Source organism: Helianthus annuus, chromosome 2 (assembly GCF_002127325.2).
Source record: "Helianthus annuus cultivar XRQ/B chromosome 2, HanXRQr2.0-SUNRISE, whole genome shotgun sequence".
In the NCBI taxonomy this organism is placed as follows: Eukaryota; Viridiplantae; Streptophyta; class Magnoliopsida; order Asterales; family Asteraceae; genus Helianthus; species Helianthus annuus.
Window position 1 is genome coordinate 123,915,105 of NC_035434.2, and position 10,183 is coordinate 123,925,287.

Here is a 10,183-nt window from a genome sequence, read left to right on the forward strand (position 1 = left end):
TTACTCAAATGATAAACAACACGTAACTATTCATGCCAATTCTTAGATAACATGAACCTTTCTGCTTTTTTCCTTTTAACATAATTAAAATTTGTTATTCATAGGATAACATTAAACTATTGTTTCATTTTTTTTTACTTCATTTTAATTTTAGGCAGGTTATCTTTTATTGTACAGTTTCAACAACTTAGGTCTTGAGCTAGGCGTTAATAAATAAACATGAGTAGTTTAAATCTTATTTTCCATGGTTGATTGCAAATGATTAATTCGTCTGATGCGGATACAATACAAAATAAGTGTTTTGTGTAGTCATTAATTTCTTTTACAATTTATATTTATATAAATCTTAAAGACAAAGGTCGGTGGGGTTTTCCCACCGACAAAAGCAGTCCTTCAACTTTCACAAATGGCAGTTTTGATCCTCACTCATATTCTGTCCTTTTCTTCCTTGGTCACCATATGTACACATGCATCACACATAGATAGAGAGAGAAAGAGGTTTAGAGAGAGAAGCATAAAGAGAGGGAGGCGATCAGAGATGAGATACTAAAGGAGGCCGTCCATGGCCTATCGGAACTGAATCAACGTCCTCACAGGAAGCTTTTCATGATTTCATCTTGGCTTTCAAAAGGTATGTTATCTTTCATCTTAATCTTGATATGAACGATGCTTTATGGTATGAATATCTAGGGTTTACGAAGGGAAGATTTGAAAAAAACCTTGATACAACATAAAACACTGTTTCTTTGTGGAATCAAAGATTTAGGAGAAAAATACTTTTTAGAGAGACGGTGACGGAATTTAAGACATCGTCGGAGTGGCCGTGACTATTTCAATGCCTGGGTTAAGGAAGGTGGAGGATATATCGACGTCTCCACCAGGAGGTAGCGGGTGGCGGTGGCACTGCGGCATCCACATTTCTGTTGTGGTGGCGGGCTGGTGGCAATTTATTGGTGATGGACCGGTGGTGTTGCGTTGGGCTGGTGATGTAGATAGAGTGGGGTGAGAGGTATTTCACAGACAAAGACATAATGTTTGGAAGCTTTTGCTTCAAAATTATCACAGGAGAGAGCTGAGTGTATGGATTTTAGGAATAATAAGAATCGGATTTCAAATGTTTTTATGAATTAGAATTAATAATAGTCTTGAATCCAGCATTAACCAAAAAAAGGACAAAGATGTTATAATTATCAAATAAAAAATATGACATATTATTAGGTATTTGTAATATACCAGCACTTTTAAAGAGTTTAGAAAAATTGACATCCAATTACACTTGCAGATCGGAACGAAAAATATAACTAAAATTATTTATAAAATAAATTAAGTAAAGAAAGACAAAATGAAAACAAATGTAGTGTCTAAAATTAAAATAGAGCATGGCATAACCGCAATTAAAGTCCAACTTAAAAACTAAACTTAGATATCAAAATCAATGTGTGGCTGAACAAGTCATGTAACGGGTCAAAATAGGTATTTCATTGATTTGGCGCAAAACATTACGACTTCACCCTAAACGTTATTTGTTCGCATATGTGTTAAAAGATATTAGAGATAAAAGGAAATAGTTTCTATGGATTATAAATTGGGCAAACTTAGCTACAATTGACTGGTCATTGTGGTGTGATTTTAGTTCAATTAATTTTTCAGTGCCGTGATATGTTTGTGGTTGTAATATGTTTGTTGTAGCCCACTAGCCCGAAACTTTTAGTCGACTCCTCATGAAAACGTCAAAATGAAGGATATTAGAGATTTGACAACTTGATAGGGGTTACCAAAAGTAATAATAGAGATTGGGGTATTTTTAACACAATCCTTCGTTAATATAAGATATATACTATGACTTTAGAGACGGTAATATTGGATTAATTAGTTTTACGTTGGGGTTAGACCGATAGAGAGAATTGCAATTTTACTTTCTGTATCTTGAATTTTGTTTTGACTTTTAGGTCCAACATGCTACATTTAGACAATTTGTTAAGAAAAATTTACACTTTAGTGTTTCCAAACATTAGTCGTGAATTTAGTTTGACTTTAGCGTCAAACTTACTAAATTTAGACAACTCCTTATAAAAAAATTACACTTAAAACTTTAATGATATTAATCTTGAATTCATTTTGACTTTTTATTGTAGTCAAACCTTCTACATGTAGTGCATTCCTTGGGAAAAGATTCGTACCAACTTCAGGACAGTAGTCATAAATTGGGTTTCACGTTTTTTGGTCAAACCTGCTATGCATTACACATTAGTTATGGTCAGTTTTGCTTACTATTTCCATAATTCACCATATGTTGACAATGATCATAACCTAGCAGTACAGATATCTTAGGTTGTGATTTTGCGTTTTGTCAGGTTTTGAGACCGGATATGATATGAGATGATCGTCGAGTGTTGCTGTTAGCCTTGAGTTGCCTAGCCTAACTGGCATAGTGGCATCTCTTCGTGTACATGATACCTGTTCTATTCTTAGGGGAATGTTGGGTAACGGGTCAGAACAGGTCGAGTTGGTCGTAAGTAAATTTGTGAATTTGTTTACATTAGAAGTGTTCAATACATACGTGAATATTCTGTTTTGCCGCCGCAAAGCGCGGCATGGCAAAATCCTAGTGTAATAATGTTTAGCAACCAATATCTCTTCATCGAAACTTTGATTTTTACCTATGTTTAGTACTAATAACACGAAAATTTGCCGTTTTTTCTGTTAGTTTTTCTTTGATTAGATACAGGGAAACCAATATAAGATTTCATAAACAACAGCAACTAACCAATTCGCATCACACAAAACGAAAAGCCTTCAAAAGTCAAAGAAAGTGATGTAAACAACACGTATTCATCTAATGAGAGCAATGATACGAACAAATAATTCTACGGAGCATCTAAGTGAAATCAAACGTACCGTGAGCATCTGCAAAGACTAATAAACAAATTCAGCAACAACCGGCTAAATACGGATGGTCCTAGGTTCAGAAAATTCCATGTGCTTGCAGCCTCTCCAGTATTTTCCCGATCAGAGTGTCGAGAAAACCTGATGCCACTGCCACCATCCAACGAAAAAAGTAAACTAAAATAAATAAACGAAAATAAATGTAAACTGAATCCAAGGAGAAACGCGATCTAGTTGAAACACAATTGTTTTACAATCTCATCTCATCCATAACACAACTGAACCAGATGTGTGCGTGAAATATATATGAAGCTAAAAATACATCCAGTGTCTCATTAGTGTCTCATTGAAGATCTTTTCCAATTACATTACAAAAACAAAATAATTTTGGATGGAAAGTCGTAATTTTAGGAGTAAATCATTTTTTGAAGCAGGGTCACTAATTCAAAGTTCTTGGCTTACTCCATTCCCTCTTTAGAGCATGTATTGCATTTTTTTTGTTGCTTTTCCTTCTTTGCTAAAGAGGCTTAACACAGGTAATGTAGCCATACTTGGTAGACTTTTTTGCACCAATTGCGCACATATGATTACAACTCTTTTTGAAATTGATAAAATCATAAAAGAAAAACAACCTCCTTGTAATTTTGAAAAGCACCTAATGATCCTCCACCACGTAGATCCATAAATTTATAAAGCCACTCTTGCTAACTCCATATATATATATATATATATATATATATAGGATAATGCTCTAGAGAAAACCCCTTATTTTGAGAAAACTTTGAAAACCCATTACAAGGCCTACAATTGGCCACGTGTCCCAGCCATCTCCATCTTTCTTTTTGCTTTTGAGGGCACTTTGGTAAATTCAACATTATACTACCTAACTCTAAAAGATAACTTGACTTTTGTCTACTATGATTTGACAACATTTATTACCCATTTATCTTCCCAATGTATCTTTCTAACTCCATATCTATCATTTTCATTTCTAAGAAAGACCTTCATTAATGTCCTGCACATCTTCATTTACAATTTACTTCTTCATTTATTCCTTTCTCCATTAATGTCCATTGAGACAAATCCATCATATAACCCGTTAATGTCGCCGGGTAGATCTTATACTCATTACTTTCTATTGAAGCCACCAAATCTGAGGATCGAAGCAATTATCGAAGCTCTTCAAGAAAAGAAAGTAAGGTGTTGCTCTCATCACATCTTTAATTCTGTTTTTAGCGAGAGAAAACTGATGTTTTGGAGAGAGAAACAACAATATTCATCTTGTTCATCTGGACACCAAGAACATACGCACAAATGTGTGTGAGAGAAACACGTTTTTTTTGCTATTTATGTAATTTGTTTAAATTTATACTTTTTATGATATTTGATAGATTTAAAATCAGAGCTTCTTTTGTTTATTTAAAAATTTTAAATCAAGACCAAGAAGAAATTTTTGTGTGCGCAATTTCTTTCTTCAAAAATCAGGTCTTCTTAGTTGTTTCAGATCTATATGTGTTTCAAACATATGGGTTTGAAGCAGATTTGATGTTAGATTCATTACTTTTGAGTTTTTTTCTGAGTTCTTTGATTTTCGGTGATGTTATTTTCAATAAAATGTTTGTCTTTTTTTTCATCCTTACCAGGTGGTGATTCTACTAGATGACATATCCTGTTACTACAACCCGTAGCTACCTTACCAGGTGGTGATTCTACTAGATTTTCTGGCTATGAATGTGTTAATAGTTATGTGTGGTTAACGACTTAACGGTTATCTTATCTTTTTGTTATTAGGATGGTGATGGATACAAGGGAAACAAGATCCAATTCTCGGGTCCGTTGGTTTCGTCAAACGTGGATCAGATGCTTAAGGATCATGACCATGTTTATGTTACAACACAACACAATTAACACGTGTTATAGTTTGAACTTCAGGACATGCATGTGTTACATGTGACATGAAACCCATGTACAACATAACACGTATTAGTGCTATGTATTTTTGTTTACTAGTAATATGTAATGTGAGACTCTTCTTGTTTTCTCTAGTACACGATGTTAAAACGGTCTAGACTTAACACATTTTCTGTTGGAGGCGCCCGTATTTGTACCTTTACTGTTACAGTTACTATTGAAGTTTATGCATCCATTCTAGAAGTCTTAACACATGTTATAATAGAGGCTTAACACACGTTATATCAGGTTTACTCTGTTGTTATTAAGTTACTATTGGAGTTTATTCATCCACTGTGGAAGTCTTTACACACGTTATAATAGATGCTTAACACACGTTATACATTTCAGTCGCTTAACACATGTTACAGTATGTATATACACATCATGGTGTTTTGGAAACCAATAGCTTATACATGACACCATGTTAGGTTAAACCAAGATTATAACAGAGGGTTAACACATTTTATCCCAGGTATACGGTGTTACGATATTAACTTGTATGTTCCATATTAACTTGTACACGTTTTTACTATCAGTATATGCACATCATAGTGTTTTGCAAACCACTTTCATATACATGAATACAAGTCGGGTTACAACAAGATTATAATGGTGGAGGCGCCAGTATTTGTACCTCTACTGTCACAGTTACTATTGAAGTTTATGCATCCATTCTGGAAGTCTTAACACATGTTATAATAGAGGCTTAACACACGTTATATCATGTTTACTCTGTTGTTGTTAAGTTACTATTGTAGTTTATTCATCCATTATGGAAGTCTTAACACACGTTATAATAGATGCTTAACACACGTTATACATTTTCAGTCACTTTAACACATGTTACAGTATGTATATACACATCATGGTGTTTTGGAAACCACTAGCTTATACTCATGTATTCAGGTATAACAGAGGCTTAACACATTTTATTCAGGTATACGGTGTTACGATATTAACTTGTATGTTCCATGTTAACTTGTTCACGTGTTACGGTCAGTATATGCACATCATGGTGTTTTGCAAACCACTTTCATATACATGAATACAAGTCGGGTTATAATGGATGCTTACATGTTATCATATGTATACAAGTGGGGTTACAACAAGATTACGATATTAACTAAGCTCCCCATTAAACTCATCGCCCCCGTCGACTGTTTTCACCCTTGTCACATGTTAAGCAATTACATGTTCCGAACAGACAAATTGTAACACATGTTAGATCAGTATATACACATCATGGTGTTTTGTAAACCACTAGCTTATACATGAATACAATATTATATATTCCAAAATTACCGGTACATGTGTTACCATAAATGGCTCGTTTCATATTACACGTTACATCATGGTGTTCTGTTACAGCATGAACCACCAACACATGCTATAAATGAACGAAGGCATCTTTCCCAAAGGATGTGACTTATTCAATGTCCCCGCATTAACGTCGCCTACATCCATCCAGCTTGTCAATTCAATATCTTTTATGGATCTGTTTCTGTAAATCAACACACATTATATATCATTCTAACAGGTGCTTAACACATGTTATGGGTCTGTCTCTGTAAATCAAGCAACCCAACAAAAAAAAAACAATTATTGTTAAGATCAAAAGCCCCAAACCAACAAAAAAACCCGTTCAAAATCTCATCCTAAAGTTTTGGATTTATTTAAATCCATCAAGCTTGTCAATTGAATATCTTTATGGGTTTGTTTCTATAAATTAACACACGCTATATAAGATTCTAACATGGGGCTTAACACATGTTATGGGCCTGAGTCTGTGAATCAAGCAACCAAAAAAAAAAACACTTACTGTTCAGATCATAAACCCAAACAAGCAACCCAAACCAACATAAGAACAGCTACTGTTAAGATCAAAAGCCCCTAACAAGCAACCAAACCAACAAAAAAAAACTCGTTCAAAATTTCATCCTAAAGTTTTTGATTTATTTAAAATACATGAACATTAACCATGGATACCCCATTAACCATTACTAAAACACTTTCAGCACATAAAAACATATTAACAACCATTTCAACAAAAAATCAAGTGTGAAATGATATTTCAAGAACACTTACCGGATCTATACCCGTCCGATGAACACGAAGAAGGGTCTTCAAACCTTCTTCTCTCACACACACTTGAACATTCAAATCTCTCTCTCTCTAAAAAAATAAAGATTATAGATGAACATGATGAAGATTGTTGTTTCTCTCTCTAAAACATCAACTTTCTCTCTCTAAAAACATTTATCTTGTCATCGTTCTCTCTCTAAAGGTTATTGTTTCTCTAATCAACAACACCTGAACACGAAGAAGGGTCTTCAAACCGTCCGGATAAGCTTTTATGGTTGTGGCTATGGTTGTCTTCAAGATCAGGGAAGAAGAAATGGGAAAGAGAAAGAGGAAAGAGAAAGAGGTAAGAGAAAGAGGTAAGAGAAAGAGAAGCTTTTATGGTGATTTGATGTTTATGTTACCTACCGAAAATGCCCTTGGATGGTACAAGTTGGCAGTCTTTTGTATTTCCTTTTATTTTTATTAACACCAAAATAATCATGGCCTTTGATCAACTTAGATGTAAGCTAATCAATGGTTCAGAATGGGTTTCCATAGTTTTCTTAAAAAGAAGGGGTTTCTTATCTAACCAAGCCCTATATATATATATATATAGGGGATCGCTAAAATGAAAACCACCTCTAGTTGTAAAAACCATGAGAACCACTTTATGGCCCTTAGATCAACTAGATGGATGGATGTGATTAAAAGTAGTTAATATTAATATTAAAAGTTTTTTGTCTTATTATGTCTTTAATATTATAATCCAAAAGGGTATTTAAGTAAAATAACTCTATTTTGTCTTTATATATATATTAATTTTAAATTACCTTTTTTGTCCTATTCATTAATTACTTTTTATTACTTTTATTTTTTAAACATAATTTCTTTATTAAAAACATTTTTAAATTCAGATTTTTTTTAAAAGATTTTTATACTTTTTACAATTTAAGTTTTACGTTAAACTTTTTACGTTTTTTTGACGCGCCGTTTTTAACGCCGTTTTTTAACGCGCCGTTTTTTTTACGCGCCGTTTTTCAAGCGTAACGCGCCGTTTTTTTTACACGCCGTTTTTTACGCGCCGTTTTTCAGCGCCGTTTTTTACGCGCCGTTTTGACGCGCCGTTTTTTTAAGGCGTCGTTTTTCTCAATCGGCGTTTTTTTAACATGCCGTTTTTAACGCGCCGTTTTTTAACGTGCCATTTTTAACGCGCCGTTTTTTAATGCGCCGTTTTTAACGCGTCGTTTTTTTAACGCGCCGTTTATTAACGCGCCTTTTTTAACGCGCCGTTTTTTAACGCGCCGTCCTCAATCGGCGTTTTTTTAAACGCTCCGTTTTTAACGCATCGATTTTTTAACGCGCCGTTTTTTAACGCCGTTTTTTAACGCAACGTTTTTTAACGCCGTTTTTCACGCGCCGTTTTTACGCGCCGTTTTTTAAAGGCGTCGTTTTTCTCAATCGGCGTTTTATTAACGCACCGTTTTTTACGCGCCGTTTTAACGCGCCTTTTTTTAAGTCGTCGTTTTTCTCAATCGGCGTTTTTTAACGCGCGGTTTTTACACATTTTTTACGCGCCGTTTTTCCGAAGTTTTTTAACGCGCCGATTTTTTCAAGCGTCGTTTTTTTAAACGCGCCATTTTTTCCACGTTTTTTAACGCGCCAAATTTTTTACACGCTTTTTACACGCCGTTTTAACGCGCCGTTTTCCGAAGTTTTTTAATGCGTCGTTTTTTTGAAGTTTTTTAACGCGCCGTTTTTCCGAAGTTTTTTAACGCGCCGTTTTTTTACGCGTTTTAACGCGCCGTTTTTTCAAGCGTCGTTTTTTTAAAACGCGCCGTTTCTCCACTTTTTGTAATGCGTCGTTTTTTTACACGCCGTTTTAAACGCGCCGTTTTTTTCACTTTTTTAACGCGCCCCTTTTTGTACACTTTTTACGTTTTGCGTTAAAAATTTAAACTTTTTACGTTTTACGTAAAAGTTTTTACGTTTTACGTTAAACTTTTTACGTTTTACGAAAAACTTACGAAAAAGTTTACGTAAAACTTACGAAAAAAATTTACGAAAAAGTTTACGGAAAACTTACGAAAAACTTTTTACGTTTTACGTTTTACGTAAAACTTACGGAAAAATTTACGTAACACTTTTTACGCTTCACGTTTTTAACGATAAAAAGTTTACGGTTTACGTTAACAAGTTTACGGTTTATTTTTTTTTTTTACAAAAACGTTTTTACGCAAAACCGAACGCAACAGAAAATCGCCGTTTTTTTACGTTAAATTTTTTACGTTTTAACGCGCCGTTTTTTTACGTTTTACGTTAAAATTTTTACGTTTTAACGCGCCGTTTTTTTACGTTTTACATCAAAAAAAGTTTACGTTTTACGATAAAAAAGTTTACGGTTTACGTTTTACGTAAACTTTTTACGTTTTACGTTTCACGTAAAACTTTTTACGTTTCACGTTTAACTTTTTACGTTTCACGTTAAACTTTTTACATTTCACGTTAAACTTTTTACGTTTTACGTTCTACGTAAAACGTTTAACGTTCTACGTAAAAACGAACGCACCCAGAAAATCGCTACTCGGTAGGTATCTCAGATAGATTGCTATCATCATCGACGCCTCAAAAAAAATATAAAAAATCCAACAAACATCAAAAACAAAGGGTATCTCGAAAAAAAAATGGGGTTTGGCTCAGATTATCCGATAATCAAGTGGCTGCAAAAGTGGGGTTGCAGGATCAAAAACCCTACCCTCCGCCGTCCTTGCCGCGCCATCGTCATCAAAATCTACGTTTTTTTAAGACCCGTTTTTACGCGCCGTTTATACGGCCCGTTTTACGCGCCGTTTTTATGATCCGTATTACACGCCGTTTTTTTTCGCCCCCGTTTTTTACGTGCGTTTTTTTATGACCCGGTAGACGCCCCGTTTTTTCACGCCGTTTTTTGCGACCGTGTTTTTATGCGCTGTTTTTATGCCCAGTTTTACGCGCCGTTCTTTTATGCGCCAATTTTTACGTTAACGTTATTTTACGTTTTACACGTCGGTTTTTTACGTTTTACGCCCGGTTTTTTACGTTTTACGTGTCGGTTTTTTACGTTTTACGTGTCGGTTTTTTACGTTTTACGCCCCGGTTTTTTACGTTTTACGCGTCGGTTTTTTACGTTTTACGCGTCGGTTTTTTACGTTTTACGTGTCGGTTTTTTACGTTTTACGCCCCGGGTTTTTTACGTTAACGTTTTTTTCGGTTTTACGTTTTACGTTTTGCGTTTTACGTAAAACAT

The 10,183-nt window shown here is 34.6% G+C and overlaps 2 long non-coding RNA genes across 2 annotated transcripts; both read left to right on the forward strand.

Annotated features, from left to right (window-relative positions):
* Nucleotides 1-467: 467 nt before the first annotated feature.
* Nucleotides 468-2,710, forward strand: LOC110905490. Its single transcript, XR_002573173.2, has 3 exons — nucleotides 468-631; nucleotides 2,136-2,256; nucleotides 2,355-2,710. It is a non-coding gene; the product is annotated as an uncharacterized LOC110905490 (long non-coding RNA).
* Nucleotides 2,711-3,661: 951 nt separating this feature from the next.
* Nucleotides 3,662-5,007, forward strand: LOC110905498. The gene is made up of 3 exons (XR_002573181.2): nucleotides 3,662-4,081; nucleotides 4,530-4,586; nucleotides 4,678-5,007. It is a non-coding gene; the product is annotated as an uncharacterized LOC110905498 (long non-coding RNA).
* Nucleotides 5,008-10,183: the final 5,176 nt, after the last annotated feature.